Source organism: Pseudophryne corroboree, unplaced genomic scaffold (assembly GCF_028390025.1).
Source record: "Pseudophryne corroboree isolate aPseCor3 unplaced genomic scaffold, aPseCor3.hap2 scaffold_481, whole genome shotgun sequence".
Lineage (NCBI taxonomy): Eukaryota > Metazoa > Chordata > Amphibia > Anura > Myobatrachidae > Pseudophryne > Pseudophryne corroboree.
Window position 1 is genome coordinate 446,523 of NW_026970093.1, and position 27,534 is coordinate 474,056.

The following is a 27,534-nucleotide window of genomic DNA, read 5'->3' on the forward strand; positions in this document are numbered from 1 at the left end:
TTTACCATTTTAATTTGTTTTAATAGTATATTGACAGTATTGTTTTCTTTCAAAAATCCAATTAATTTTATTTACCCGATTATTAAAATGGTAATTGACAAAACAAACTACATTGTCACCAGAAGAGCAATGCAAAATGTACAAGTGATATATTAAAATCATCTTTCCAGCTTGAATTTCAATGATGCATTGGGGCAACGATTTTGTGAGAAACATCTTCACCCTTAAATAAAGATTTTCTTAATTCCTTACCTGTGTGCTAATTAGATATCACCTTGTTTTCACATTAAACAGACTTCCACATGCGAAAGCAGCAAGGATGCAGTGGCGTTAATGTTTCCTGGTGTCAACCTGTATTATTTCAGTAGACATTGAAATGAGGATGCATCTTGCTGCCTTTCCAATGAAGCAAGTTTAATTTAGTAATAGGTGAAAAACCATCCCTACAAAGGTGTTAATCAGAGACTTGGCTTTGTGGACACTTTTCAGAGAACAAATTTGTTAGTATAAAAATAAAGCCAGAAAATGAAGAGCTGTTTAATCACTCAATTGGATTTTTCTGCCAGCATATTTCTTTTTCTCTGCAACCCACTGCTAAATTGTGCTTCCTAGCTGTTTTTATAAAATCACTGAATCAAATCTAAACATCAGAGAAGGCCAGGTACCCTACACCATAACAGTGGGTTTGAAATTTTGACTTGTCTACTTAAAGATCACCAAAATCTGATAACAAGGTCAATTAAGTCCCTGGGTGGGATTGAACCACCAACCTTTTGGTTAATAGCCTTACACACTAACTGATTGCGCCACAGAGACACCTTGCAAAAGTCAATACTGACAAAGGCTAATAATCATTCATCTAGAACGTTTCCTAGAAAAACTTTAAAAAGTCAATAATCAAGATACACATTGGTACTTTCCCCATGATGAGTGAGTGCTTCAGGATTTCTTGCACTTACATGGGCTATTAACCAAAAGGTTGGAGGTTCAATCCCACCCAGGGATGTAATTGACCTTGTCATCAGATTTTGGTGATCTTTAAGTAGACAAGTCAAAATTTCAAACCCCCTCTTATGGTGTAGGGTACCTGGCCTTCTCTGACGTAATCAGAGTTAGATTTAATTAAGTGATTTTATAAAAAACAGCTAGGAAGCACAATATCTCTCTTTTGCAAAGAGCTAGGCATTGGAAAATTCAGGGCTATAACGTGTAGATGAAGCACTAACAGGAGGCTTTAAAATTTTCATTCTAGTGTCTTTCGTTTGGGAGAAAAATGCAAAGGTACAATACAGCTTTTCCTTGCCGATATCTCTCTTTTGCAAAGAGATAGGCATTGGAAAATTCAGGGCTATACCGTGTAGATGAAGCACTAACAGGAGGCTTTTAAATTTTCATTCTAGTGTCCTTCGTTTGGGAGAAAAATGCAAAGGTACAATACAGCTTTTCCTTGCCGATATCTCTCTTTTGCAAAGAGATAGGCATTGGAAAATTCAGGGCTATAACGTGTAGATGAAGCACTAACAGGAGGCTTTAAAATTTTCATTTTAGTGTCTTTCGTTTGGGAGAAAAATGCAAAGGTACAATACAGTTTTTCCTTGCCGATATCTCTCTTTTGCAAAGAGATAGGCATTGGAAAATTCAGGGCTATAACGTGTAGATGAAGCACTAACAGGAGGCTTTAAAATTTTCATTCTAGTGTCTTTCGTTTGGGAGAAAAATGCAAAGGTACAATACAGCTTTTCCTTGCCAATATCTCTCTTTTGCAAAGAGCTAGGCATTGGAAAATTCAGGGCAATAACGTGTAGATGAAGCACTAACAGGAGGCTTTAAAATTTTCATTCTAGTGTCTTTCGTTTGGGAGAAAAATGCAAAAGTACAATGCAGCTTTTCCTTGCCGATATCTCTCTTTTGCAAAGAGATAGGCATTGGAAAATGCAGGGCTATAACGTGTAGATGAAGCACTAACAGGAGGCTTTAAAATTTTCATTCTAGTGTCTTTCGTTTGGGAGAAAAATGCAAAGGTACAATACAGCATTTCCTTGCCGATATCTCTCTATTGCAAAGAGATAGGCATTGGAAAATTCAGGGCTATAACGTGTAGATGAAGCACTAACAGGAGGCTTTAAAATTTTCATTCTAGTGTCTTTCGTTTGGGAGAAAAATGCAAAGGTACAATACAGCTTTTCCTTGCCGATATCTCTCTTTTGCAAAGAGCTAGGCATTGGAAAATTCAGGGCTATACCGTGTAGATGAAGCACTAACAGGAGGCTTTTAAATTTTCATTCTAGTGTCTTTCGTTTGGGAGAAAAATGCAAAGGTACAATACAGCTTTTCCTTGCCAATATCTCTCTTTTGCAAAGAGCTAGGCATTGGAAAATTCAGGGCTATAACGTGTAGATGAAGCACTAACAGGAGGCTTTAAAATTTTCATTCTAGTGTCTTTCGTTTGGGAGAAAAATGCAAAAGTACAATGCAGCTTTTCCTTGCCGATATCTCTCTTTTGCAAAGAGATAGGCATTGGAAAATTCAGGGCTATAACGTGTAGATGAAGCACTAATAGGAGGCTTTAAAATTTTCATTCTAGTGTCTTTCGTTTGGGAGAAAAAAGCAAAGGTACAATACAGCTTTTCCTTGCCGATATCTCTCTTTTGCAAAGAGATAGGCATTGGAAAATTCAGGGCTATAACGTGTAGATGAAGCACTAACAGGAGGCTTTAAAATTTTCATTCTAGTGTCTTTCGTTTGGGAGAAAAATGCAAAGGTACAATACAGCTTTTCCTTGCCGATATCTCTCTTTTGCAAAGAGCTAGGCATTGGAAAATTCAGGGCTATAACGTGTAGATGAAGCACTAACAGTAGGCTTTAAAATTTTCATTCTAGTGTCTTTCGTTTGGGAGAAAAATGCAAAGGTACAATACAGCTTTTCCTTGCCAATATCTCTCTTTTGCAAAGAGCTAGGCATTGGAAAATTCAGGGCTATAACGTGTAGATGAAGCACTAACAGGAGGCTTTAAAATTTTCATTCTAGTGTCTTTCGTTTGGGAGAAAAATGCAAAAGTACAATGCAGCTTTTCCTTGCCGATATCTCTCTTTTACAAAGAGATAGGCATTGGAAAATGCAGGGCTATAACGTGTAGATGAAGCACTAACAGGAGGCTTTAAAATTTTCATTCTAGTGTCTTTCGTTTGGGAGAAAAATGCAAAGGTACAATACAGCATTTCCTTGCCGATATCTCTCTTTTGCAAAGAGATAGGCATTGGAAAATTCAGGGCTATAACGTGTAGATGAAGCACTAACAGGAGGCTTTAAAATTTTCATTCTAGTGTCTTTCGTTTGGGAGAAAAATGCAAAGGTACAATACAGCTTTTCCTTGCCGATATCTCTCTTTTGCAAAGAGATAGGCATTGGAAAATTCAGGGCTATAACGTTTAGATGAAGCACTAACAGGAGGCTTTAACATTTTCATTCTAGTGTACTTCGTTTGGGAGAAAAATGCAAAGGTACAATACAGCTTTTCCTTGCCGATATCTCTCTTTTGCAAAGAGATAGGCATTGGAAAATTCAGGGCTATAACGTGTAGATGAAGCACTAATAGGAGGCTTTAAAATTTTCATTCTAGTGTCCTTCGTTTGGGAGAAAAATGCAAAGGTACAATACAGCTTTTCCTTGCCGATATCTCTCTTTTGCAAAGAGATAGGCATTGGAAAATTCAGGGCTATAACGTGTAGATGAAGCACTAACAGGAGGCTTTAAAATTTTCATTCTAGTGTCTTTCGTTTGGGAGAAAAATGCAAAGGTACAATACAGTTTTTCCTTGCCGATATCTCTCTTTTGCAAAGAGATAGGCATTGGAAAATTCAGGGCTATAACGTGTAGATGAAGCACTAACAGGAGGCTTTAAAATTTTCATTCTAGTGTCTTTCGTTTGGGAGAAAAATGCAAAGGTACAATACAGCTTTTCCTTGCCAATATCTCTCTTTTGCAAAGAGCTAGGCATTGGAAAATTCAGGGCAATAACGTGTAGATGAAGCACTAACAGGAGGCTTTAAAATTTTCATTCTAGTGTCTTTCGTTTGGGAGAAAAATGCAAAAGTACAATGCAGCTTTTCCTTGCCGATATCTCTCTTTTGCAAAGAGATAGGCATTGGAAAATGCAGGGCTATAACGTGTAGATGAAGCACTAACAGGAGGCTTTAAAATTTTCATTCTAGTGTCTTTCGTTTGGGAGAAAAATGCAAAGGTACAATACAGCATTTCCTTGCCGATATCTCTCTTTTGCAAAGAGATAGGCATTGGAAAATTCAGGGCTATAACGTGTAGATGAAGCACTAACAGGAGGCTTTAAAATTTTCATTCTAGTGTCTTTCGTTTGGGAGAAAAATGCAAAGGTACAATACAGCTTTTCCTTGCCGATATCTCTCTTTTGCAAAGAGCTAGGCATTGGAAAATTCAGGGCTATACCGCGTACATGAAGCACTAACAGGAGGCTTTTAAATTTTCATTCTAGTGTCTTTCGTTTGGGAGAAAAATGCAAAGGTACAATACAGCTTTTCCTTGCCAATATCTCTCTTTTGCAAAGAGCTAGGCATTGGAAAATTCAGGGCTATAACGTGTAGATGAAGCACTAACAGGAGGCTTTAAAATTTTCATTCTAGTGTCTTTCGTTTGGGAGAAAAATGCAAAAGTACAATGCAGCTTTTCCTTGCCGATATCTCTCTTTTGCAAAGAGATAGGCATTGGAAAATTCAGGGCTATAACGTGTAGATGAAGCACTAATAGGAGGCTTTAAAATTTTCATTCTAGTGTCTTTCGTTTGGGAGAAAAAAACAAAGGTACAATACAGCTTTTCCTTGCCGATATCTCTCTTTTGCAAAGAGATAGGCATTGGAAAATTCAGGGCTATAACGTGTAGATGAAGCACTAACAGGAGGCTTTAAAATTTTCATTCTAGTGTCTTTCGTTTGGGAGAAAAATGCAAAGGTACAATACAGCTTTTCCTTGCCGATATCTCTCTTTTGCAAAGAGCTAGGCATTGGAAAATTCAGGGCTATAACGTGTAGATGAAGCACTAACAGTAGGCTTTAAAATTTTCATTCTAGTGTCTTTCGTTTGGGAGAAAAATGCAAAGGTACAATACAGCTTTTCCTTGCCGATATCTCTCTTTTGCAAAGAAATAGGCATTGGAAAATTCAGGGCTATAACGTGTAGATGAAGCACTAACAGGAGGCTTTAAAATTTTCATTCTAGTGTCCTTCGTTTGGGAGAAAAATGCAAAGGTACAATACAGCTTTTCCTTGCCGATATCTCTCTTTTGCAAAGAGATAGGCATTGGAAAATTCAGGGCTATATCGTGTAGATGAAGCACTAACAGGAGTCTTTAAAATTTTCATTCTAGTGTCTTTCGTTTGGGAGAAAAATGCAAAGGTACAATACAGCTTTTCCTTGCCAATATCTCTCTTTTGCAAAGAGCTAGGCATTGGAAAATTCAGGGCTATAACGTGTAGATGAAGCACTAACAGTAGACTTTAAAATTTTCATTCTAGTGTCTTTCGTTTGGGAGAAAAATGCAAAGGTACAATACAGCTTTTCCTTGCCAATATCTCTCTTTTGCAAAGAGCTAGGCATTGGAAAATTCAGGGCTATAACGTGTAGATGAAGCACTAACAGGAGGCTTTAAAATTTTCATTCTAGTGTCTTTCGTTTGGGAGAAAAATGCAAAGGTACAATACAGTTTTTCCTTGCCGATATCTCTCTTTTGCAAAGAGATAGGCATTGGAAAATTCAGGGCTATAACGTTTAGATGAAGCACTAACAGGAGGCTTTAAAATTTTCATTCTAGTGTCTTTCGTTTGGGAGAAAAATGCAAAGGTACAATACAGCTTTTCCTTGCCGATATCTCTCTTTTGCAAAGAGATAGGCATTTGAAAATTCAGGGCTATAACGTGTAGATGAAGCACTAACAGGAGGCTTTAAAATTTTCATTCTAGTGTCCTTCGTTTGGGAGAAAAATGCAAAGGTACATTACAGCTTTTCCTTGCCGATATCTCTCTTTTGCAAAGAGATAGGCATTGGAAAATTCAGGGCTATAACGTGTAGATGAAGCACTAACAGGAGGCTTTAAAATTTTCATTCTAGTGTCTTTCGTTTGGGAGAAAAATGCAAAGGTACAATACAGCTTTTCCTTGCCAATATCTCTCTTTTGCAAAGAGCTAGGCATTGGAAAATTCAGGGCTATAACGTGTAGATGAAGCACTAACAGGAGGCGAACATCCCCAAAGGGGAGTTCCTAAGATTAAAGAGGAACTGTTCGGATGAGGCAACCTACCGACACAAAAGTGAGGAGGTAGCGGCCCGTCTCAAGGAACGAGGCTACAGCAATAGATCCATTAAAAAGGCACGGAACTCCCTTTTGAAAACAACTAGGAATTCCCTCATCTTCCAAGAAAAGAAAGTGAAGGATCAAGATGACCTGAGATTTGTGGGAGACTTCTGTCAGGAGTGGAGACAACTTAAAGAAGGTATACAAAAACACTGGCATGTTCTGTTGTCTGACTCAGACCTAGCAACTAGCCTGGGAGACAAGGTCTCGATGAGCTGGAGAAGGTCACCCAACCTAAAGGACTATTGGGTACAAAGTCATTACCAACGACTCCCTTCCGTCTCTCCTTCAGTAAGAGGCACATACCCTTGTGGGACCTGCAGGGCCTGTGACTATATGAAGCCAACACAAGAAATCACAGACAAATTTGGTAACCAACACAGGATCTCCGATTACTTCAACTGCAAAACAACCAATGTGGTGTATTGCCTACAGTGCCTGTGTGGCAAAAGATATGTGGGAATAACCACACGGATGTTTAAACAACGGATTTTGGAACATGCAGGAACAATCCGAAACGTGGATAGGGATATGCAGAACTTCCGACAAATAACCACGGTGGCCAGACATTTTCATCTCCACCATAATGACAACACCCATCGAATGCAAGCTTTTGGCCTGGAAAAGGTCAAACTTGGAATCAGAGGGGGCGATGTAATGCAGGAACTACTCAAAAAGGAGAGCCAGTGGACCTACCTATTGGGAAGTTTAGCTCCATCAGGTCTCAACGAACACATAAACTATACGGTGTTCCTATGATGATTATTTACATGTGATATTGAGACACGCCATTTAGATCTCGATGGCGCCAATGTATGCGCTCTCTCTCTTTCTCTCTTTCCCCTTTCTTAACTCAACCTTTCCTTAGGCTCCAACAAATTCGTGCTACCCCGGCCTGCAAGACCTATTTTCATTACATGCTGTGTATCAGGCCACTTTTCATTAGATGTATCAACATAATAATTGCAATAGCAAATTAAATCACCAGTATATTTCAACAATATACAACTATTACCCCAATTTTTAACCTACTCCCCCCTTGGTGTCCTCCTTGACTCACCGTCCTTTCCCTTTCCTCCCCACTTTTCACCAGTTCTATTATTATCATTATTTTTATTTCTATAATTCTTACACATTCTGTACTCACTAGTATTCTTATTATTTGAATATACACACTCTTTAGACCGTTTTGAACAACAACTAGGTACACTTTTTGACATTACCTATCAAGGTAACATCTTTATCACCCACAAACATTTGTTTTGTGTTTTCTCACATGTGCACTTTTAATTTTGTGTTTAATGTCACTTTTTTCAATTTTGTCACTTTTATTCACATATTTTTCATCTCTGATACCACAACCATCAGGTCACAATTACATCTGCTCGATGATTTTTCGAGCAGACCTACACATAGAACCTAAATTAATCACCTGCAGTCAATTTCTACACAATCAGGTTTCATAACATTCACAATACAGAGCACCAACACTAATGATACACAACAACCAAACAAGCCTCCCCTGCACTGTAGTCACCCATTTCCCATTATTTAACCCTTTTTTTCACCATTCTGTCATCCCTTCCCCCTCCCCTTCCAATTTTCCCTTCCCTCAATTACACCCCCCTTTTCTCCTCCCCCTTTTGTTTTCACTTCCCTCCCCCCCCCCTCCCCCTTTCCCCCCTCTTTTTCCCCCCTCCCCCCCCCCTCCCTTTTCCTCCCCCCCCCTCCCCCGCTTTTTTCCCCCTGGTCCCTCCATACCCATTTCCCCCCCCCCCCTCCCAAACCCCCGCCCCCCCCCACCCCCCTTTTATAAAAAAAAAAAAATTTTATATTTATATTTATCTTTATAATCTCTAATCCTTAATTTTCATGTTTCATTTTTAATTTCTAATTTTATATTTATATTTATTCTTATTTTTACATTCTTTATATTTATTTTTATTTTACAGTTATATTTATTGTCTTATCTATACCTATCTCATACCCATTTACATTTATCATTATTATTACTATTATTTTCAAATTTATACTCATTTTTATTCTTATTTATTATTTTTTATTATTATCATTATTACTTTTATTTATTTTGCATTTTTCTCTCCTCCGTATTTCCCCAAATTTCAACTTCGTATTCATCAGTGCATAATTTTACTCTATACGGACTTTGGCGGGAAAGCCTAAACTTTAAGGTTATATTATCAAAGATGAATATTCGGCGAGGATAATGCACAATATTTCCATCTCCAGAACAAGATTTGTTCCTCTAAATAGAGTTTTATTTATTTATTATTTATCATAACCGTCTATTAATTAGTAAATTACAGTCACTTTTATCTTACTTACGACGATTGGGTCACCAACCTCTGTCACTGGCATATTTTGATTAACAGGTCGGTCATGTTTATATCTATTTTCATTATTTTTTATTATTATTTCCTATTATCCCTATTATGATTATTACTTTTATTTTGATATCACTATTATTATTAGTATTATCACAGGAGATATTTCCTCTTACTAATCAATTAATTTCTGCATTAAGAATGTCATAGCTTAAATCTCCTGAAACATATTGTCGATTCTAATTATGTTAAATGTATGTTTAGAAAACGCACATTGTCTTTAATCTTATTTTTCTGTTGGATTTTCAGCTTATATAACTGTGATTTGATTAACCATTATCCTCCATAAAAAAATTCTGTTTATTAATTAAACCGTTATTCGATATTTTTGATCTAACACACCATACGCTTTGAACATTACTTTAATTGATTCCATTGTGATCCACATATATTAACTTTCATTTATGGAGGTTTAATAGAATAAGCACTGCCTGGTGGATAGAATTGTTTAACAAAAATTATGCCATAATTAGTGGTCTACGTATATTAACTATTACTTATGGAGCTTCAATAGAATAAGCACAGCCAGGTGGATGGAAGCGCTGAACAAACCTATGCCATAATTAGGCAATTAAGAACTCAGGAAAGGGATTGGTTGATGATCCCCTTTTTAAATGCACCATCTGAACACCACCATAGGCTGCCAGGTGAGCAAGCCCAGGTGGTGAAACGTACGTCCAACTAACGGCCTCACGCACGGACTCCTCACTGCAGGAGGAGCCGTGACCAACAGCAGTCATTCAGAACGGCTGAGCGGCAATGATCCATCGAGTTCGGGGAGATCGCGAGTGGTAATGTACAATAACCTACGGGTCAGACTCACTCACCCGACACTCCCCACACACTCTCTCTCTTCCTGTCAACTTTCACTTTCACGGACAGACACCCGGTCTCCGGTGGCGCATCCGGACCCTGCAAGGCAAGTGGCAACAGGGTCCGCCTAACACCACATACGGCTTCTCAGGCTGCCGTCCGCTGCCTTTCTTTCCACGGCACAACCCACGATCCCACTCTCATCTGTCCTCCGCTCCAATGATGAGGTCAGACAGCAGATGGGATCAGTGAACTGGAGTGCCGACTATCCTTTGCCCTCAGAGTTACAGTCTCACACTTGACCAGTTACCTGCAGGTAATTTTGATAAAATAACAAGTACCAACGCATACAAAAACATGGCAATAAACAAGGCGCAATTATTGGGGATATAAACACCTGTGATTTTGTTTTAACTTGTGCCTATTAAGATAATATCAATTGTTACCTAGCAACAGCAATGTTTTTTATTAGGAGCAGGTCTGTTTTGTGCAATCTCATTGCACAATAAATGTTGCTAAATGATGCAGTGTTATTAACACAATTGTGATTTAGTCTATTACTGTGGGCCTTTTTATTTCATTTTCGGACTCTGGCTCAGACCCAAGTGGCGCATTTAGGACCCTGCAAGGCTCATAAGCATCAGGGCCCATCTAACACCACGTTGGGGTCTCTAGCCAGTGTGCCAGTTCTATCTTTTTTCTGTGACACAGTCGACGGTCCTACTCTCATCTTTCCTCCGCTCATGAATGAGGTTAGACAGCAGATGGGACTAGCAGACTAGAGTGTCACTATCTAATTTTCTACTATCCATGCCAGCATAATCTTGTTTTTTCTTTATTTGCATTTGTTACATACCTGACAAACAACACTAATGTGTCAGTTTTTCATTCAAGATACAAATGAATCATTTTGGAGACAGAATGTTGCAGTAAAACCCAATTGTAACTATGTATTCTCTAACAGACATGGATATTATTTTCTCTTTAACATGGAAGAGATGTTAAAACACAGATTTACTCTGTGAAATATGGGGAGAAGCTGATCTCACATACACAGCAGTATTTTTCTGCAAGGTGTAATTAATTATATCACCAATATCATCTCTGCTGCTCACAGGATATTTTTGATAGATTACTATCATTTTTTTGTCATTAATTTCTGTGATTACTGCTGTTCATTGGATAAGTTTGATAGATTACTATCATTTTTCTTATCATCCATTGTTGAGCAAAATATACAAATAATTTTAAGATGATGATATTTGCTCTTTTTTGAATTATTCATATTTTTACCACTGTTTAAAAGGGGAATAAGTAATTGATACGTCTAATATACCCCTGTTATTTTATTTTAGTTGAGTATTGGATAAATAAAAGCTAAGTTTTAATTATAGACAGTTTTCATCTTTTTCACATCATTAATCATCAAAAGAGTGCTCCAAATATAGGAATTTCTTCTATTTGGTAAGATGTGGGCTCTTCCACACCCACCAAATCATTCTGTATCTGGTACACTATTCCTGGGAGCACCTCCAACGTCAGAATAGTTGCCCACTTGGGCTTGATATATTTTTTCTGTTTAGTTGGTTGTTTGAGATTTAGTCATTCAATTATAACCAGTCTGGTGCAGGGTAAACCAAGTTTTGCCACAAAAGTCAATACTGACAAAGGCTAATAATCATTCATCTAGAACGTTTCCTAGAAAAACTTTAAAAAGTCAATAATCTGGAGAATTTTTGTAAGAAACACATTGGTACTTTCCCATGATGAGTGAGTGCTTCAGGATTTCTTGCACTTACATGGGCTATTAACCAAAAGGTTGGTGGTTCAATCCCACCCAGGGATGTAATTGACCTTGTCATCAGATTTTGGTGATCTTTAAGTAGACAAGTCAAAATTTCAAACCCCCTCTTATGGTGTAGGGTACCTGGCCTTCTCTGACGTAATCAGAGTTAGATTTAATTAAGTGATTTTATAAAAAACAGCTAGGAAGCACAATTTAGCAGTGGGTTGCAGAGAAAAAAATAACATTTTAAACCTATCGGTAATTTTTTTTTCTCGTAGTCCGTAGAGGATGATGGGGACTCCGTAAGGACCATGGGGGATAGACGGGCTCCGCAGCAGACATGGGCACTTTAAGAAAGACTTTAGATCTGGGTGTGCACTGGCTCCTCCCTCTATGCCCCTCCTCCATACCTCAGTTAGAGAAACTGTGCCCAGAGGAGACGGACAGTACGAGGAAAGGATTTTTGTTAATCCAAGGTCAAGATTCATACCAGCCACACCAATCACACCGTATAACTTGTGATATACTACCCAGTTAACAGTATGAATCAAATCTAACTCTGATTACATCAGAGAAGGCCAGGTACCCTACACCATAGCAGGGGTTTTCGAAATTTTGACTTGTCTACTTAAAGATCAACAAAATCTGATAATAAGTTCAATTACATCCCTGGGTGGGATTGAACCACCAACCTTTTGGTTAATAGCCGTATACACTAACTGATTGCGCCACAGCGAAACTTTGCAAAAGTACATACTGACAAAGGCTAATAAGCATTCATCTAGAACGTTTCCTATAAAAACTTTAAATAGTCAATAATCTGGAGAGTTTTTGTAAGATGTTTCTTCCATCAACCAATGAAGAAACACATTGGTACTTTCCCATGATGAGTGAGTGCTTCAGGATCTCTTGCACTTACATGTGCAGCAGAGTACTGTAATGGAAGCATGCTGGGTCCATAACCCAGAGGTAGGCAGATTGAAACTATCCTCTGCTATATGACTTGTCTACTTAAATATTACCAAAATTTGATCACAAGGTCAATTACGTCCCTGGATGGGATTGAACCACCAACCTTTTGATTAATAGCTGAACACACTAACCGATTGCGCCACAGAGACACTTTGCAAAAAGTACATACTGACAAAGACTAATAAGCATTCATCTAGAACGTTTCCTAGAAAAACTTTAAAAAGTCAATAACCTGGAGAGTTTTTGTAAGATGTTTCTTCCAGCAACCAATGAAGAAACACATTGGTACTTTCCCATGATGAGTGAGTGCTTCAGGATCTCTTGCACTTACATGTGCAGCAGAGTACTGCAATGGAAGCATGCTGGGCCCATAACCCAGAGGTAGGCAGATTGATACTATCCTTTGCTATATGCATTTTTTTTGTTCATTAAAGTAATCCAAAACTGGGATTGATATTTTAGCTTTTATTTTTACTTAAAGTACAATAACTTTTACCATTTTAATTTGTTTTAATAGTATATTGACAGTGTTGTTTTCTTTCAAAAATCCAATTAATTTTCTTTACCCGATTATTAAAATGGTAAGTGACAAAAACAAACTACATTGTCACCAGAAGAGCAATACAAAATGTACAAGTGATATATTAAAATCATCTTTCCAGCTTGAATTTCAATGATGCATTGGGGCAACGATTTTGTGAGAAACATCTTCACCCTTAAATAAAGATTTTCTTAATTCCTTACCTGTGTGCTAATTAGATATCACCTTGTTTTCACATTAAACAGACTTCCACATGAGAAAGCAGCAAGGATGCAGTGGCGTTAATGTTTCCTGGTGTCAACCTGTATTATTTCAGTAGATATTGAAATGAGGATGCATCTTGCTGCCTTTCCAATGAAGCAAGTTTAATTTAGTAATAGGTGAAAAACCATCCCTACAAATATGTTAATCAGATACTTGGCTTTGTGGACACTTTTCAGAGAACAAATTAGTTAGCATAAAAATAAAGCCAGAAAATGAAGAGCTGTTTAATCACTCAATTGGATTTTTCTGCCAGCATATTTCTTTTTCTCTGCAACCCACTGCTAAATTGTGCTTCCTAGCTGTTTTTTTTATAAAATCACTGATTCAAATCTAACTCTGATTACATCAGAGTAGGCCAGGTACCCTACACCATAAGAAGGGGGTTTGAAATTTTGACTTGTCTACTTAAAGATCACCAAAATCTGATAACAAGGTCAATTACATCGCTGGGTGGGATTGAACCACCAACCCTTTGATTAATAACCAAACACACTAACCGATTGCGCCACAGAGACACTTTACAAACATACATACTGACAAAGGCTAATAAGCATTCATCTAGAACGTTTCCTAGAAAAACTTTAAAAAGTCAATAATCTGGAGAGTTTTTGTAAGATGTTTCTTCCATCAACCAACGAAGAAACACATTGGTACTTTCCCATGATGAGTGAGTGCTTCAGGATCTCTTGCACTTACATGTGCAGCAGAGTACTGCAATGGAAACATGCTGGGCCCATAACCCAGAGGTAGGCAGATTGAAACTATCCTCTGCTATATGCATTTTTTTTTGTTAATTAAAGTAATCCAAAACTGGGATTGATATTTTTGCTCTTTTATTTTTACTTAAAGTACAATAACTTTTACCATTTTAATTTGTTTTAATAGTATATTGACAGTATTGTTTTCTTTCAAAAATCCACTTAATTTTCTTTACCCTATTATTAAAATGGTAATTGACAAAAACAAACTACATTGTCACCAGAAGAGCAATACAAAATGTACAAGTGATATATTAAAATCATCTTTCCAGCTTGAATTTCAATGATGCATTGGGGCAACGATTTTGTGAGAAACACCTTCACCCTTAAATAAAGATTTTCTTAATTCCTTACCTGTGTGCTAATTAGATATCACCTTGTTTTCACATTAAACAGACTTCCACATGCGAAAGCAGCAAGGATGCAGTGGCGTTAATGTTTCCTGGTGTCAACCTGTATTATTTCAGTAGACATTGAAATGAGGATGCATCTTGCTGCCTTTCCAATGAAGCAAGTTTAATTCAGTAATAGGTGAAAAACCATTCCTACAAAGGTGTTAATCAGAGACTTGGCTTTGTGGACACTTTTCAGAGAGCAAATTTGTTAGCATAAACATAAAATCAGAAAATGAAGAGCTGTTTAAACAGCTACTGCCTGAGGGTCTCTTGACCTGGTGCAATACCTCTGTAGCTTTTTGTTGAGGCGGGACGCCATCATGTCTATCTGGAACAGTCCCCACCGACTTGCAATCTGTGCGAAGACTTCCTGATGGAGTCCCCACTCTCCTGGATGTAGGTCGTGTCTGCTGAGGAAGTCTGCTTCCCAGTTGTCCACTCCCGGAATGAACACTGCTGACAGTGCGCTTACATGATTCTCCACCCAGCGAAGAATTCTGGTGGCTTCCGCCATCGCCACTCTGCTCCTTGTGCCGCCTTGGCGGTTTACATGAACTACTGCGGTGACGTTGTCTGACTGGATCAGAACTGGTTGGTCACGAAGTAAGGTCTCCGCTTGACATAGGGCGTTGTATATGGCCCTTAGCTCCAGGATGTTGATGTGAAGACAAGTCTCCTGACTTGACCAAAGACCTTGGAAATTTCTTCCCTGTGTGGCTGCTCCCCAACCTCGGAGGCTCGCGTTCGTGGTCACCAGGATCCAGTCCTGAATGCCGAACCTGCGGCCCTCTAGAAGGTGAGCACTCTGCAGCCACCACAGGAGAGATACCCTGGCCCTGGGGGACAGGGTGATCAACTGATGAATCTGTAGATGTGACCCGGACCACTTGTCCAGTAGGTCCCATTGCAAGATCCTCGCATGGAACCTGCCGAAGGGAATGGCCTCGTATGATGCCACCATCATTCCCAGGACTCGAGTGCAGTGATGCACTGACACCTGTTTTGGTTTCAATAGGTTCCTGACCAGAGTCATGAGTTCCTGGGCCTTTTCTATCGGAAGATAAACCCTTTTCTGGTCCGTATCCAGAATAATGCCCAAGCAAAGTCAGACGAGTCGTAGGAACCAACTGCGACTTCGGGATATTGAGAATCCAGCCGTTTTGCTGTAACACCTTCAATGAAAGTTATACGCTGTTCAGCAACTGCTCTCTTGATCTCGCTTTTATGAGGAGATCGTTCAAGTACGGGATAATTGTGACACCTTGCTTTCGCAGGAGCACCATAATTTCTGTCATTACCTTGGTGAAAATTCTCGGAGAAAATTCTGGAGAGACCAAACGGCAACGTCTGAAATTGGTAATGACAATACTGTACCGCAAATCTTAGGTACGCCTGATGAGGTGGATAAATGAGTACATGAAGGTATGCATCCTTTATGTCCAGAGATATCATAAAATCCCCCCCTTCTAGGCTGGCGATGACCGCTCTTAGCGATTCCATCTTGAACTTGAACCTTTTCAAGTATAGGTTCAGGGATTTTAAATTTAATATGGGTCTGACCAAACCGTCCGGTTTTGGGACTACAAACAGGGTCGAATAATTTCCCTTTCCTTGTTGAAGCAGGGGAACCTTGACCACCACCTGTTGAAGATACAATTTGTGAATTGCATTTAACACTATCTCCCTTTCCTGGGGAGAAGATGGTAGGGCCGATTTGAAAAACCGGCGAGGAGGCACCTCTTCGAATTTCAGCTTGTAACCCTGAGAAACAATTTCTATTGCCTAGGGATCCACCTGCGAATGAACCCAGATGTGGCTGAAAACTCGAAGACGTGCCCCCAACTGGGCGGACTCCTTTAGCGGAGCCCCAGCGTCATGCGGTGGATTTTGTAGAGGCCGGGGAGGACTTCTGTTCCTGGGAACTAGCTGTGTTGTGCAGCTTCTTCCCTCTGCCCTTACCTCTGGCAAGAAAGGACGCACCTCGTACTTTCTTGTTTCTCTGTGATCGAAAGGACTGCATTTGATAATGTGGTGCTTTCTTAGGCTGTGAGGGAATATAAGGCAAAAAATTTGATTTACCAGCTGTAGCTGTGGAGACAAGGTCCGAGAGACCTTCCCCAAACAATTCCTCACCCCTGTAAGGTAAAACCTCCATATGCCTTTTTGAGTCGGCATCACCTGTCCATTGCCGGGTCCATAGGACTCGTCTAGCAGAAATCGACATAGCGTTTATTCTAGAACCCAGTAGACTAATGTCACTTTGAGCATCTCTCATATATAGGACAGCATCTTTTATATGCCCTATGGTCAATAACATAGCATCCTTATCTAGGGTCTCAATCTCTGCTGATAAGGTATCTGTCCATGCTGCCACCGCGCTACAACCTCGGCCGACGCAATTGCCGGTCTGAGTAAGGTACCAGAATGTGTGTAAATGGACTTTAGGGTAACCTCCTGCTTGCGGTCAGCAGGGTCCCTGATGGTAGCCGTATCCTGGGATGGCAGCGCTACCTTTTTGGATAAGCGTGTCAATGCTTTATCCACCCTAGGGGAGGATTCCCACCGTATCCTGTCCATTGGCGGGAAAGGATACGCCATAAGAATCCTTTTGGGAATCTGCAGCTTTTTGTCTGGAGATTCCCAAGCTTTTTCACATAATTCGTTCAACTCATGTGAGGGGGGAAAGGTTATCTCAGGTTTCTTTCCCTTATACATGTGTACCCTCGTGTCAGGGACAGGGGACTCTGTGATGTGCAAAACATCTTTTATTGCAATAATCATATATCGAATACATTTAGCCAATTTTGGTTGTAACTTTGCATCATCGTAGTCGACACTGGAGTCAGAATCCGTGTCGGTATCTGTGTCAACTATTTGGGATAGTGGGCGCTTTTGAGACCCCGAAGGTCCCTGCGACATAGGGACAGGCATGGGTTGACTCCCTGACTGTTCCCTAGCTTCAGCTTTGTCTAATCTCTTGTGTAATAAGTTTACATTAGCACTTAAAACATTCCACATATCCATCCAGTCAGGTGTCGGCGTTGTCGATGGAGACACCACATTAATTTGCTCCTGCTCCTCTCTAGGAGAGCCTTCTACCTCAGACATGTCGACACACGTGTACCGACACACCATACACTCAGGGAATCCTCTTATCTGAGGACAGTTCCCCAACAAGGCCCTTTGGAGAGACAGAGAGAGAAAGTATGCCAGCACACACCCCAGCGCTATATGACCCAGGAAAAAAACACAATCATTTTATGTTTACCCAGTAGCGCTGTATTTCCATATATATATGCGCCTAATTATGTGCCCTCTCTTCTTTAAGACCCTCTTTCTACCGTGGTATAAGCAGGGGAGAGTCCATGGAGCTTCCCCTCAGCGGTGCTGTGGAGAAAATGGCGCTGGTGAGTGCTGAGGGAGAAGCCCCACCCCCTCAGCGACGGGCTTCTGTCCCGCTCAAATATAGTAAAAAAATGGCGGGGGCTCTTATATATATATACAGTGCCTAGCTGCATATATATTTATTTTGCCAAAGAGAGGTCTATATTGCTGCCCAGGGCGTCCCCCCTGCGCCCTTCACCCTTACACTGACTGCCGTGTGTGAGGTGTATGGGAGCAATGGAGCACAGCTTTACTGCTGTGCGTTACCTCAGTGAAGATCATGAAGTCTTCCGCCGCCTCTGAAGTCTTCTTTTCTTCTCATACTCACCCGGCTTCTATCTTCCGGCTCTGCGAGGGGGACGGCGGCGCGGCTCTGGGACGGACGGCGAGGGTGAGACCTGCGTACCGATCCCTCTGGAGCTAATGCTGTACAGTAGCCTAAGAAGCAGAGCCTATCAACTCACAGAAGTAGGTGTGCATCTCTCCCCTCCGCCCCTCGATGCAGGGAGTCTGTTGCCAGCAGGCTCCCTGAAAATAAAAAAATCTAACAAATATACTTTCTGTCAGGAAACTCAGGAGAGCTCCCTGAAAAGCACCCAGTCTCCTCTGGGCACAGTAGTAAACTGAGGTCTGGAGGAGGGGCATAGAGGGAGGAGCCAGTGCACACCCAGATCTAAAGTCTTTCTTAAAGTGCCCATGTCTCCTGCGGAGCCCGTCTATCCCCCATGGTCCTTACGGAGTCCCCAGCATCCTCTAGGACGTAAGAGAAAAATTATGCTGGCAGAAAAATCCAATTGAGTGATTAAACAGCTCCAGAGCTGCTCTGTAAGGCAAGTAAAAGGGTGTGGGCCCTGCAGCACTACCTGTAGTTTGCATTGTGCATTGGAAGCCTAGTTTGCTGTCTGTTTCCACTTCTTTTTTCTTGAGCCCCTCCCGTCTATACCCTTGTGCACTATCCTGACTTCTCCTCCCGTCTGCTTACTTTGTGCCTTCCAATGCACAATGCAAACTACAGGTAGTGCTGCAGGGCCCACACCCTTTTACTTGCCTTACAGAGCAGCTCTTGAGCTGTTACAGTGCCCAGCTGCTGCAAGAAATCAGCGTGAATGCTTCAGGGGCTGGGGCATGGCCAACATGAGCCCCACACCGAAGGAGGGTGGGGGTGTTTAATGCGAACTAGGGGTCTCGCACAATGCGAACTACAGGTAGTGCTGCAGGGCCCACACCCTTTTACTTGCATTACAGAGCAGCTCTGGAGCTGTTACAGTGCCCAGCTGCTGCAAGAAATCAGCTTGAATCCTTCAGGGGCTGGGGCATAGCCAACATGAGCCCCACACCGACGGAGGGTGGAGGTGTTTAATGCGAACTAGGGGTCATCCAAGTGCCGCAAAAGGCCGCCATGCCCTGCACGCCCCTTTTCTCTTTTCATATGCAGACGAGGGTTGAAGCCAACTTTGACCCACTGCTTGGATGACATCGCCATATGCAAATCCATCTGCTGCAGGCCTTCCCCCAGGAATGCTTGCACTAGTTGTTGCATTTGGTTTGTTGTTTGGGGGTGCTTCAGTATTAGGCAGCCTTCTGCCCTCCCATGTTCATCTGAAAATATGTGTTCTCCCTGCAGTTGTTGTCCCCAGATGAGAGTTCCCTTGTGCTGCCTCAGTTGAATCTCCTTTACTTGACAGAGATGTGCCTGAGCAGCGGCCCTCCCCAGCCCTATCCCAAATCATACTTATTTTGCATAGGAGATACCATGGTCATGAAGACTGTTCTCCCAGGGTGCGGTTCATTCATTGCATTCTGGGTATGCTGACCCCTGTGATTTCCCCAAATGTGGGAAACTCGACTGCATTATTTAATGCGAACTAGGGGTCATCCAAGCACCGCAAAAGGCCGCCATGCCCTGCATACCCCTTTTCTCTTTTCATAAGCAGACGAGGTTTGAAGCCAACCTTGACCCACTGCTTGGATGACATCACTTGCTGCCTTTCCAATGAAGCAAGTTTAATTTAATAATAGGTGAAAAACCATCCCTACAAAGGTGATAATCAGATACTTGGCTTTGTGGACACTTTTCAGAGCACAAATTTGTTAGCATAAAAATAAAGCCAGAAAATGAAGAGCTGTTTAATCACTCAATTGGATTTTTCTGCCAGCATATTTCTTTTTCTCTGCAACCCACTGCTAAATTGTGCTTTGTGGCTGTTTTTTTTTATAAAATCACTTAATCAAATCTAACTCTGATTACATCAGAGAAGGCCAGGTACCCTACACCATAAGAGGTGGTTTGAAATTTTTACTTGTCTACTTAAAGATCACCAAAATCTGATAACAAGGTCAATTACGTCCCTAGGTGGGATTGAACCACCAACCTTTTGGTTAACAACTGAACACGCTAACTGTTTGTGCCTCAGAGACACTTTGCGAAAGTACATACTGACAAAGGCTAATAAGCATTCATCTAGAACGTTTCCTAGAAAAACTTTAAAAAGTCAATAATCTGGAGAGTTTTTGTAAGATGTTTCTTCCATCAACCAATGAAGAAACACATTGGTACTTTCCCATGATGAGTGAGTGCTTCAGGATCTCTTGCACTTACATGTGCAGCAGAGTACTGTAATGGAAGCATGCTGGGTCCATAACCCAGAGGTAGGCAGATTGAAACTATCCTCTGCTATATGCATTGTTTTTTGTTAATTAAAGTAATCCAAAACTGGGATTGATATTTTTGCTCTTTTATTTTTACTTAAAGTACAATAACTTTTACCATTTTAATTTGTTTTAATAGTATATTGACAGTATTGTTTTCTTTCAAAAATCCACTTAATTTTCTTTACCCTATTATTAAAATGGTAATTGACAAAAACAAACTACATTGTCACCAGAAGAGCAGTACAAAATATACAAGTGATATATTAAAATCATCTTTCCAGCTTTAATTTCAATGATGCCTTGGTGCAACAATTTTGTGAGAAACATCTTCACCCATAAAGAAAGATTTTCTTAATTCCTTACCTGTGTGCTGATTAGATATCACCTTGTTTTCACATTAAACAGACTTCCCCTTGAGGAAGCAGCAAGGATGCAGTGACGTTTATGTTTCCTGGTGTCAACCTGTATTATTTCAGTAGACATTGAAATGAGGATGCATCTTGCTGCCTTTCCAATGAAGCAAGTTTAATTCAGTAATAGGTGAAAAACCATTCCTACTAAAGGTGTTAATCAGAGACTTGGCTTTGTGGACACTTTTCAGAGAGCAAATTTGTTAGCATAAACATAAAATCAGAAAATGAAGAGCTGTTTAATCACTCAATTGGACTTTTCTGCCAGCATAATTTTTTTTCTCTGCAACCCACTGCTAAATTGTGCTTCCTAGCTGTTTTTTATAAAATCACTTAATCAAATCTAACTCTGATTACATCAGAGAAGGCCGGGTACCCTACACCATAAGAGGGGGTTTGAAATTTTGACTTGTCTACTTAAAGATCACCAAAATCTGATAACAAGGTCAATTACGTCCCTGGGTGGGATTGAATCACCAACCTTTAGGTTAATAGCCATACACACTAACTGATTGCGCCATAGCGACACTTTGCGAAAGTACATACTGACAAAGGCTAATAAGCATTCATCTAGAACGTTTCCTAGAAAAACTTTAAAAAGTCAATAATCTGGAGAATTTTTGTAAGAAACACATTGGTACTTTCCCATGATGAGTGAGTGCTTCAGGATCTCTTGCACTTACATGGGCTATTAACCAAAAGGTTCCCACCCAGTGATGTAATTGACCTTGTGATCAGATTTTGGTGATCTTTAAGTAGACAAGTCAAAATTTCAAACCCCCTCTTATGGTGTAGGGTACCTGGCCTTCTCTGACGTAATCAGAGTTAGATTTAATTAAGGTGCGCAAGGGCATAGAAGGGAGCGGTTTAAGAAAAGAGAAGTGGAAACAGACAGCAAACTAGGCTGGAGAGAGACCTGAGACAAAGAGATCTGAATTATACGAGAGCCGACCAGGGGAAACACAAATTATGCAGTCAAGTTTCCCACATTTGGGGAAATCGCAGGAGCAGCACACCCAGAGTGCAATGGGTGAGCCTTGCCCTGGGAGAAGCACCTTCATGATCATAGTATCTCACCTGGCAGGTAAGTAGGAGTTGGGCTAGTGCTGGGGAGGGTCGCTGCTCGGGTACGCCCCTGTCAAGTGAAGGAGATCCAACTGAGGCAGCACAAGGGAACTCTCGAAAGAAGAACAAGGCTAGAGGAAGATCTGAGACAAAGAAATCTGACTTTTACCAGAGCTGACCAGAGGAAAGCACAAACACAGTCCCCCACTACCACCAGGAAACATTAACGCCACTGCATCCTTGCTGCTTTCTCATGTGGTAGTCTATTTAATGTGAAAACAAGGTGATATCTAATTAGCACACAGAAAAGAAAATTAAGTGAATTTTTGAAAGAAAACAATACTGTCAATATACTATTAAAACAAATTAAAATGGTAAAAGTTATTGTACTTTAAGTAAAAATAAAAGAGCAAAAATGTCAATCCCAGTTTTGGATTACGTTAATTAACAAAAAAAATGCATATAGCAGAGGATAGTTTCAATCTGCCTACCTCTGGGTTATGGACCCAGCATGCTTCCATTACAGTACTCTGCTGCACATGTATGTGCAAGAGATCCTGAAGCACTCACTCATCATGGGAAAGTACCAATGTGTTTCTTCATTGGTTGATGGAAGAAACATCTTACAAAAACTCTCCACATTATTGACTTTTTAAAATGTTTCTAGGAAACGTTCTAGATGAATGCTTATTAGCCTTTTTCAGTATATGCTTTTGCAAAGTTGTAGCATTTGGTTTGTTGTTTGGGGGTGCTTCAGTATTAGGCAGCCTTCTGCCCTCCCATGTTCATCTGAAAATATGTGTTCTCCCTGCAGTTGTTGTCCCCAGATGAGAGTTCCCTTGTGCTGCCTCAGTTGAATCTCCTTTACTTGACAGAGATGTGCCTGAGCAGCGGCCCTCCCCAGCCCTATCCCAAATCATACTTATTTTGCATAGGAGAGACCATGGTCTTGAAGATTGTTCTCCCAGGGTGAGGTTCATTCATTGCATTCTGGGTATGCTGACCCCTGTGATTTCCCCAAATGTGGGAAACTCAACTGCATTATTTGTGGTAGTGGGGGACTGTGTTTGTGCTTTCCTCTGGTCAGCTCTGGTAAAAGTCAGATTTCTTTGTTTCAGTTCTTCCTCTAGCCTTGTTCTTCTTTCGAGAGTTCCCTTGTGCTGCCTCAGTTGGATCTCCTTCACTTGACAGGGGGGTGCCCGAGCAGCGACCCTCCCCAGCTCTAGCCCAACTTCTACTTACCTGCCAGGTGAGATACTATAATCATGAAGGTGCTTCTCCCAGGGCAAGGCTCACCCATTGCACTCTGGATTTGCTGCCCCTGCGATTTCCCCAAATGTGGGAAACTTGACTGCATAATTTGTGTTTCCCCTGGTCGGCTCTCGTATAATTCAGATCTCTTTGTCTCAGGTCTCTCTCCAGCCTAGTTTGCTGTCTGTTTCCACTTCTCTTTTCTTAAGCCGCTCCATTCTATGGCCTTGCGCACTATCCTTACTTCTCCCGTCTGCTTACTTTGTGCCTTCCAATGCACAATGCAAACTACAGGTAGTGCTGCAGGGCCCACACCCTTTTACTTGCTTTACAGAGCAGCTCTGGAGCTGTTACAGTGCCCAGCTGCTGCAAGAAATCAGCTTGAATGCTTCAGGGGCTGGGGCATAGCCAACATGAGCCCCACACCGAAGGAGGGTGGAGGTGTTTAATGCGAACTAGGGGTCATCCAAGCGCCGCAAAAGGCAGCCATGCCCTGCACACCCCTTTTTTATTTTCATATGCAGACGAGGGTTGAATCCAACTTTGACCCACTGCTTGGATGACATCACCATATGCAAATCCGTCTGCTGCAGGCCTTCCCCCAGGAATGCTTGCACTAGTAGTTGCATTTGGTTTGTTGTTTGGGGGTGCTTCAGTATTAGGCAGCCTTCTGCCCTCCCATGTTCATCTGAAAATATGTGTTCTCCCTGCAGTTGTTGTCCCCAGATGAGAGTTCCCTTGTGCTGCCTCAGTTGAATCTCCTTTACTTGACAGAGATGTGCCTGAGCAGCGGCCCTCCCCAGCCCTATCCCAAATCATACTTATTTTGCATAGGAGATACCATGGTCATGAAGATTGTTCTCCCAGGGTGAGGTTCATTCATTGCACTCTGGGTATGCTGACCCCTGTGATTTCCCCAAATGTGGGAAACTCGACTGCATTATTTGTGGTAGTGGGGGACTGTGTTTGTGCTTTCCTCTGGTCAGCTCTGGTAAAAGTCAGATTTCTTTGTCTCAGATCTTCCTCTAGCCTTGTTCTTCTTTCGAGAGTTCCCTTGTGCTGCCTCAGTTGGATCTCCTTCACTTGACAGGGGGTGCCCGAGCAGCAATCCTCCACAGCTCTAGCCCAACTCCTACTTACCTGCCAGGTGAGATACTATGATCTTCACTGTTAGGGCAATCAGGATGTGGAATTCCCTGCCAGGGAAGGTGGTAATGGCGGACTCTGTAATTGGATTTAAAAAAGGAATGGATACATTTCTGAATGAAAAAGCTATCCAAGGTTATAATACTTAAAATATCAACATGGTTAATCCGGGGGTAACATGAGTTATAGTAGCTAACTAGTCATAAAACATTATTCAGCAAGTATGTAGAATCATCACAACTTAAAACAGGTTGAACACGATGGGCAATTTGCCTCTATTCAACCTCAAAAACTATGTTACCATATGTTACTATATTACTATGTTACTGTAGTATACAGAACACCACAATGTAATGAGCAGTGATAGTGAGCACTGATGAGGATACTAGAACTGACACTGAGCAGCAAGATGCAGCACTGGACTATTAGTAATGTACTGTAGTATGCTGAGCACCACAATGCAGCACAAGACAATGAGCAGTGATACTGAGCACTGATGAGGATACTACTGAGAACTGACACTGAGCAGGAGAGACACACTACTAGTATTACTGAGCAGCAATAAGTAACCACTGATACTGAGCACTGATATTGAGATTTCCACTGAGAGAACATAGCCACGTCCTCTCCGCTCTCTCTTCAATGCACGAGTAAAAATGGCGGCAACGCGCAGCTCTTTATATGGAATCCGAATCTCGCGAGAATCCGACAGCGGGATGATGACATTTTCCCTTGTTCAGGTTTTCCGAGTCAGGCGGGAACAACCGAGCCTGCCTCGGACCAGTGTAAACCACGTGGAGTTCGTCGGGAATTCGGTTCTCGGAGAACCGAACCCGCTCCTCTATATATACTATATTACTATGTTACTGTAGTATACAGAACACCACAATGCAATGAGCAGTGATAGTGAGCACTGATGAGGATACTAGAACTGACACTGAGCAGCAAGATGCAGCACTGGACTATTAGTAATGTACTGTAGTATGCTGAGCACCACAATGCAGCACAAGACAATGAGCAGTGATACTGAGCACTGATGAGGATACTACTGAGAACTGACACTGAGCAGGAGAGACACACTACTAGTATTACTGAGCAGCAATAAGTAACCACTGATACTGAGCACTGATATTGAGATTTCCACTGAGAGAACATAGCCACGTCCTCTCCGCTCTCTCTTCAATGCACGAGTAAAAATGGCAGCAACGCGCAGCTCTTTATATGGAATCCGAATCTCACGAGAATCTGACAGCGGGATGATGACATTTTCCCTTGTTCAGGTTTTCCGAGTCAGGCAGGAACAACCGAGCCTGCCTCGGACCAATGTAAACCACGTGGAGTTCGTGGGGAATTCGGTTCTCGGAGAACCGAACCCGCTCCTCTCTACCTTATACCCATCAATTGTTTTTATTTTCAATCTAAGCCCCTGCAGTTTTCTGTAAGCATCTGCTTCGCTATGATGATCAACAAGTCACAAGGGCAAACACTCAGGGCTTGAGGCGTAGATCTTAGGACCAGCTGCTACAAGCATGGCAGAGGTGTCACTATCACTGGTGACACCCAGAGAGGTGGCGAGGGAGATTGTAATGCAGTGCGCGCAGATAAACAGCGCAATGGTAAAAAGGAGGCATGGTTTCATAGGTAGGGGCGTGGCCTGGTGGCCTGAATCTACATTTTGTTGCTCCGGGTGTCCCGGGGGTTGGGGGCTGCACCCGGGGACTAGTGTGTGAGCGGTGCTGGCTCCTGCACAGTGACAGGGCATGGCCACCCAGCATGACGCCTCCCTTCTTGACCATGCTGTAATTGCAGTCGCACTGCAGTTCAGCGTGATCATAAAAAATGGTGTAGGCTCCTGCTGGTGCAGACTGTAGAGAAAAGCTGCTGTGACCACGCCCCCTGTGTCTCCTCCGTTGCAGACCCCATTTTGAAGCCTTGCCCCCGGACTAAGAGAAAAGAATGCCCTTGCGCACTATCCTGACTTCTCCTCCCGTCTGCTTAATTTGTGCCTTCCAACGCACAATGCGAACAAGAGGTGGTGCTGCAGGGCCCACACCCTTTTACTTGCCTTACAGAACAGCTCTGGAGCTGTTACAGTGCCCAGCTGCTGCAAGAAATCAGCTTGAATGCATCAGGGGATGGGGCATGGCCAACATGAGCCCCACACCAAAGGAGGGTGGAGGTGTTTAATGCGAACTAGGGGTCATCCAAGCACTGCAAAAGGCCGCCATGCCCTGCATGCCCCTTTTCTCTTTTCATATGCAGATGAGGGTTCCAGTCAACTTTGGCCCACTGCTTGGATTTACATCACCGTATGCAAATCCGTCTGCTGCAGACCTTCCCCCAGGAGTGCTTGTACTAGTTGTTGCATATGGGCCCTCATTCCGAGTCGTTCGCTCTGTAAATTTCATCGCATCGCAGTGAAATTCTGCTTAGTACGCATGCGCAATATTCGCACTGCGACTGCGCCAAGTAATTTTACAATGAAGAAAGTATTTTTACTCACGGCTTTTTCTTCGCTCCGGCGATCGTAATGTGATTGACAGGAAATGGGTGTTACTGGGCGGAAACAGGCCGTTTTATGGGCGTGTGGGAAAAAACGCTACAGTTTCCGGAAAAAACGCAGGAGTGGCCGGAGAAACGGGGGAGTGTCTGGGCGAACTCTGGGAGTGTTTGTGACGTCAAACCAGGAACGACAAGCACTGAACTGATCGCAGATGCCGAGTAAGTCTGAAGCTACTCTGAAACTGCTAAGTAGTTTGTAATCGCAATATTGCGAATACATCGGTCGCAATTTTAAGAAGCTAAGATTCACCCAGTAGGCGGCGGCTTAGCGTGTGTAACTCTGCTAAAATCGCCTTGCGAGCGATCAACTCGGAATGAGGGCCATGGTTTGATATTTGATGGTGCTTCAGTATTAGGCTGCCTTCCGCCCTCCCATGTTCATCTGAAAAGATGTGGTCTCCCTGCAGTTGTTGTCCCAAGATGAGAGTTCCCTTGTGCTGCCTCAGTTGAATCTCCTTTACTTGACAGAGATGTGCCTGAGCAGCGGCCCTCACCAGCCCTATCCCAAATCATACTTATTTTGCATAGGAGATACCATGGTCATGAAGATTGTTCTCCCAGGGTGAGGTTCATTCATTGCATTCTGGGTATGCTGACCCCTGTGATTTTCCCAAATGTGGGAAACTCGACTGCATTATTTGTGGTAGTGGGGGACTGTGTTTGTGCTTTCCTCTGGTCAGCTCTGGTAAAAGTCAGATTTCTTTGTCTCAGATCTTCCTCTAGCCTTGTTCTTCTTTCGAGAGTTCCCTG

At 41.8% G+C, this 27,534-nt stretch overlaps 5 non-coding genes and 1 pseudogene across 5 annotated transcripts; 5 read left to right on the forward strand and 1 right to left on the reverse strand.

Moving 5' to 3' along the window:
- The first annotated feature begins 19,426 nt into the window (after positions 1-19,426).
- On the forward strand, positions 19,427-19,605 carry LOC135029135 (U1 spliceosomal RNA; annotated as a pseudogene).
- A 2,084-nt stretch (positions 19,606-21,689) lies between these two features.
- Positions 21,690-21,852, reverse strand: LOC135028993 (U1 spliceosomal RNA). The gene has a single exon (XR_010225215.1). It is a non-coding gene; the product is annotated as a U1 spliceosomal RNA (small nuclear RNA).
- An 891-nt stretch (positions 21,853-22,743) lies between these two features.
- Positions 22,744-22,907, forward strand: LOC135028808 (U1 spliceosomal RNA). The gene has a single exon (XR_010225036.1). It is a non-coding gene; the product is annotated as a U1 spliceosomal RNA (small nuclear RNA).
- A 152-nt stretch (positions 22,908-23,059) lies between these two features.
- Positions 23,060-23,222, forward strand: LOC135029113 (U1 spliceosomal RNA). The gene has a single exon (XR_010225300.1). It is a non-coding gene; the product is annotated as a U1 spliceosomal RNA (small nuclear RNA).
- A 671-nt stretch (positions 23,223-23,893) lies between these two features.
- Positions 23,894-24,057, forward strand: LOC135029024 (U1 spliceosomal RNA). The gene has a single exon (XR_010225239.1). It is a non-coding gene; the product is annotated as a U1 spliceosomal RNA (small nuclear RNA).
- Positions 24,058-27,295: 3,238 nt separating this feature from the next.
- On the forward strand, positions 27,296-27,459 carry LOC135029166 (U1 spliceosomal RNA). The gene has a single exon (XR_010225340.1). It is a non-coding gene; the product is annotated as a U1 spliceosomal RNA (small nuclear RNA).
- The last annotated feature ends 75 nt before the right edge of the window (positions 27,460-27,534 follow it).